Consider the following 5562-nt stretch of genomic DNA (forward strand, 5'->3'; position numbering starts at 1 on the left):
ACAAGTCAATTTATCAATTTGAAAAAAAAGCAATAATTTATTTCTTGAACCTTTAGAGCAAACCGCTACGGACATTGTAATTACATATTTACAATCATGGGATTTGAACCCAAGGTACCCAGCTAACGTTCCAATGCTCTACCGTTGAGCTACAATGAATGTATGTTAAAGATCTGTATCTTCAACACATTAAGGTAGCTATAGCGACGAGTCAATAGAAAACCAAATCCCAATGGGGGGATATAGGGGGGCAGATGCCAGAAATGCAAGGCGTCCGCTTCACAACTCGAAGGTTCCTGGTTCGATTCCCAGTCAGGTTTCCGATTCCACAGGCTTCCTACCTTCCCAGGTGTCACGATTCCACGGGGCCAGTCGGGTTGGGAAACTTCGTGCGAAGCACGCGAACGGATATTTTACTAACAGTTAATCTCGTAACCAGTAACAAATTTTAATAAATAAGTTAAGTTCCTCTTTATTGAGTATTGAGAAACTAGTATATTTATAATACTACTACTACTACTACTATACAACGGATTTTAACCGTAGCCATTAAGTTCTTTCTAGATAAATCATAGTAATGGACATTTAATCCAACATTTGGAAAACGTTTGTTTGGTGCTTGATTCAGTTGATAGTATATGCATTTGTTTTAAGTTGTTTCACCGGTAACTATCATTGTTATTCATGTGACTCTTTCGGGAGTTGAACCCTCAACCTTTGGCTTACTATGCCGATGCTCAACCGCTGAGCCATGAGTCTTGAAAACATTTTAACCATTTCCCCATGTCTCTTAAAGATAACCTATTTGCACAAGTAATAATACTATAGTGCGCCCCAATGCAACTTAATATTTCCGTCTTAAAATGCATGCTATAAATGAAATGGATTTCTGGTCAAGTGAAATTTTGTATTCGACATTTAAATTTATGTACATATTTCATTGCTGCATTTCTTTGACTCTGTTGGGAATCGATCCTTTATAATCTGGCATGCGGTGCCAACGCTCAACCATAGAGCCACAAGTCTTGCCTATACATTAACTATTTTTCCATTTCTTTTGAGGGAAACCTATTTCCATTTGTAATAATATTCTAATGCGTCCAATTCACAATATATTGATTCATTATATCCACATCCACATCGGACTACAAAGAACATTTCTCTGATTTGACTCGAACTCTAGACTTTCGACTTCAGTAGGCAGACGCTCTACCTCAGAACTATTGGTTTTACATGATTTCAGACTGATTTACAGATAGTTTCACAAGCTTCAAAAAATAGCGTACACAATTTCATCATACAATATCTTTGTTCTAAAGCACCGACAGCCAAAATCCGTGGTCTTGGTTTCGTATATTAACTGAGTTGGAAAGTAAATGTTTTAGTTTTAGTATTAGAGATAAATGTATGCTGTAAGTGACTTTCTATGTTCAGTCAAGAATAACACAAATACATATCTTGCAAATTGTTTGCATAAAGTTGCTAATAACTAAAAAGGCATCCTACCCGTATGCTGGTTCTCACAAATCTCAAATATGGGTTCTTTTACTCACATTCCCTAGAAATAATTTTTTCTAAAGAACACAGATAACAGATACTTGTGGAGTGTTACAATACTATTTTTACCTGTTATGCATTCTTCTTTTAGAAGGCTTTCAGGATCAATAACGGCTGCACAACTTCTGAATTACAATTGGTAAATGGGTTGGATTTTGTATTTGTTGAAAACCTCAATACTAAAATCTCTCGGTTAGATTACAGCTGTATTAGTCAGCTAAAAAGGAGAAAATTTTTTTTATTGTCATGCAATAGAATATTGTGATATAAATAAGTTTCTCGTCTAAATTTATTTAATACATAAGATAGTAGAAAGATTGGGTAAAACTTACGCTCTCCTGACAGCCAGTTTCACAATGCTGTTCTTTAACCATCAAATGTTTGTTTTATATCTTTAGTTTTGTTTGTTCGTTTGTTTGTTTTTCCTGAAATTTCTAACGCAAAAAAACAGGCTCACTATATACTGGGGTACACGAGAGGTTAGCTGAGAGCAGAACATAAGAGGGTTCTCTAAAAGTCCGCAACGAACGCCACGAGTAGTGCTGCCCATATCTGCATTTTATTATGGCAAAATTTTAAGCCCGACCAAATAAGCCCGGGCTTATTTGTCGGGCTTAAAATTTTTTTCTTCAAGAACTGGCACTCATTGGAATTTATTGAATATCACAGGATATCCTCAAATTTAATGCTGATTCCGGTAAAATTGCTATTATTTCATTAAGCTAATCGTTTTTTAAATAAATCAAATATTTGACGCAATGCTAGGTCGCCAGTATGGTACAGCGCTAGCGCGATGCAGCCTAAAAAAAATTTTAAGCCCGACTAAGTCGATCTATCGCCCAACTAGGCGATAGATATCGGTATAATTACCATGTACGACTAGATTAAACCAGCAAAGAGAAAAACCAAATGTTAATACTCAGCCGTGATGGTGTCGGATCGGTATATCCAAAAATTACGAAAGGTGCCTAGCATGTGAATTTTTTTTCAAATCCACGTTCCAAGACCTGAAATACCATAAAAGCACCAAACACGGCAGTTCTACAATTAAAGAGCCAGAGGATATTTTATTCTCTGTAATGGATTGCCTAAGGTTATGCTTCTAGTCGAGGTCACTGCAAAAGGTCAAGGTAGAATGTGAAACATACAGTGTATACGCCGTCGCGTATATAAGGACGGCAGGTAGCACGGTAATTCAGTCATGCAAGTATCTTTCTTTGCAGCAGTACTTCATCCTACGGCCACAGCAGGAAGCCCCGTACTTTATGGTATGTTGAGTCTGACTTAAATTTCTTTACCTCATTTGCCAATTTTACTAGAAAATAAGTAAAGACAGTGTTGAGTAAAAGTTAAAAGCATCTGTGTACACAAATCCACATTTTTATTTTCATGTACCATGTAAGCTATGTGAATAAGAACGTTTTGTGCTTATTTATGTTTAATTAAACAGTTTCATTAAACAGTAAAAAAGCAAATTTTTTATTTTCAGGCATCCTTTATTTAGGTTGGAAATGTAGATATGTTCGTCTTCCAATATTTTTACATTTTTACTGAAGCAGTCTCTAATGGCTAAACACTGTTAAAAATAATCTGGAATTCTTTTTTATAAATGTCTTATGGGCCCATGCAGATATGATTTCTTATGTATACACGAATATCATCAACCGGGTTGTTTGAGGAAATAAAATCGGCCTTCATGACAGCTCCTGATAGACTGGCTCTACTACCTTCTAGTTTACACCCGCCCGTAACCAGATGTCTCTGCCTTGGCGCCTTCCATAGTCACATCACGCTGTCTCTGGGCCAGAAGCCCACCAAGGTCAAAGTTCCCCTTTAGGATATTTGAAAGGTGATAACGCTGCCGAAGACGGATGTTTCAAATCAGTAACTGTGGTTCGTAAACTCAGGTCAGTCTCAGAGTATTTAGAGCATTCGATCGTTTTATCAGTGCTTTTTTGTTATCCGATTCCATGATCATTGTGACCATCCTTTCGCCTTCGTAGCCTCGTACTTCTCATGTATTTGTACGAAGCACAAGTGATATGAACACAAGTGGTATAGTGCATCAGTTTACAGCCCATATTTTATCACACTGACAAGCACTCTGGCAAACATTGTTTTTGGATTGTGGTAACTATGTTATGGGGTTTCTATAGTATTATTTATATATCTATAGTTTCTATTTATTGTTTAGGTGGTGTTCCTGCGTGCATACATGTTTTAAATTGTGAGTAGTGACATCTGTATATTTGTGGTGGTTAGTCTAAATTTGGCAGAGATGGGAGAATAGTATTCCTTAGTTTTGGCAGGTAATTCTTGTTTGTCCCTGATATTCTGATATTGGTTTTCGCGTATTTGATTTTTTTTTGTATTGTGAAGGCCAGACTTCAGCAGGATGAGCATTTTATTTTATTCTTGTATTCTTTATTTTTTTTACCCTTTGTGATCATTTTGTTTTAGTTAGACGTAGAACGTAGTGGTGCTTCAAAGTTAGGGACGTGCTGTGGGTGTGACATCGCTGCTGTTGTTGTTGACATTGAATGGCATTTGGGTGAGGATCAACTTTAAAACAAACTTAAAACAAACAAACTTAAAATAAAATCATCATTTTATATATTTATTGCTTAGTGACGATTGGAAATTTTGGATGGATGATTCCAGCCGCTGCAGTCAATGATCAACTACAAGAAAGTTGACAGCTATACAGCCTTCCTTCAGCCAAGGACTTATTGATTTATAAAACTTGTTTGATTTCGTTACGGAACAAGAAGAAACGAATTTTATTTTAAATGAAGATGACAATATTACGCTATTCATACAAAATACCAATTAGCGTCAAATTCCCTGAATGAAACGGAGGCTATCACCAATCATCATTTACAATTGTATGAGGTTAGTTTGCTTTCTTTGACCTCTGATATTTCCGCTAAAGAATCTCTACTCCGGAACGACACCAATGAGCTGGAGTTTTTGATAATTGAAAGTAATAAAAGGCAAGTTGAAGCAGATAAGCTTCAAAAGGAAGCAACAGAACTCGATAATGAAGCGCGTGAATTGGAACAGAAAGTTCATCACACTCAACAGAGGATGGACAAAAGGGTAAGAAACAGGTGGAAGTGGATTACTGCAATGATACTAACTGCAGATCAGTTAAAAACTTGAATAAGTGGTAGAGATTTTAATGTTTAACATTATTTATTCTTAACTGAATATACACAGGTTTGGCATCGCCTGGATTTGTCATTGGTGAGGTTGAAAGAGGAATTTTCGAAAGAGATCGTAATAATGCGCGCAGTCAAGCTAATGAAAGACTGCATTTACTAAGGATAGTACAAAGTAATCTTAAAGATATTGCAACTCGGCAACAGACCACAGTAGAGTCTATAAATAAAACACGGGCAAGTCTTGAACCTGCCCAAACGCTCCGGGATTAAATGCGGCTGCAATATTCAGTTTTGACAAGTCTTGGTGTCCAGATTCGGAATGTTTCCACATTCTTGACGCTGTTGAATGGAGAAATGGGTGTTCTGCATGGCCAGCAACAACTATTGCTCCTGTTTACCCCTTTGGTGGTTTCGTAAAACGTAATACTTCGATTGGAAACTGAAGAAAAGTGTGCTTTCCGTGAATTAAGTAACAACGATACGAGAACAGAACAATTTGAACATGGTTTGAGCAATAAGCAGTTTCAACTTGATCAGCAATCCAACTCTGAACTGCAAGTAAAACTTCTAAATGCCTCGAATGTGAATCTTGAACAATCTCAAACATCTGAGCATGAATGTTCTCAAACATCTGAAAAATGTTTCGTGCCAGCTTTTATTATTAGAAAATTAACTCCATATAAATGAAACTTCTGATTCGGCAGAATAATTGTGGTATAATAGGCACAACCAGAACGTTTTTCTGACCAATTTCACCATTAGCAATTTACACTTAATCGTTGTGAAGTATGCGTTTCGTCCCCTATGCTTTTTCTGGTTATGTAACGGATCTGACCATGAT

At 36.7% G+C, this 5562-nt stretch overlaps 1 long non-coding RNA gene across 2 annotated transcripts; it reads left to right on the forward strand.

Moving 5' to 3' along the window:
- The first annotated feature begins 2764 nt into the window (after positions 1–2764).
- Positions 2765–4681, forward strand: LOC132087889 (uncharacterized). 2 transcript variants are annotated; one of them, XR_009420801.1, is made up of 7 exons: positions 2765–2825; positions 3047–3061; positions 3188–3464; positions 3561–3687; positions 3752–3866; positions 4018–4108; positions 4186–4681. It is a non-coding gene; the product is annotated as an uncharacterized LOC132087889 (long non-coding RNA). The 2 variants fall into 2 exon arrangements; XR_009420802.1 differs by lacking the exon at positions 3047–3061 and having other exon boundaries at positions 2766–2825.
- Positions 4682–5562: the final 881 nt, after the last annotated feature.

This window comes from Daphnia carinata, chromosome 4 (genome assembly GCF_022539665.2).
Source record: "Daphnia carinata strain CSIRO-1 chromosome 4, CSIRO_AGI_Dcar_HiC_V3, whole genome shotgun sequence".
NCBI classification, from domain to species: domain Eukaryota; kingdom Metazoa; phylum Arthropoda; class Branchiopoda; order Diplostraca; family Daphniidae; genus Daphnia; species Daphnia carinata.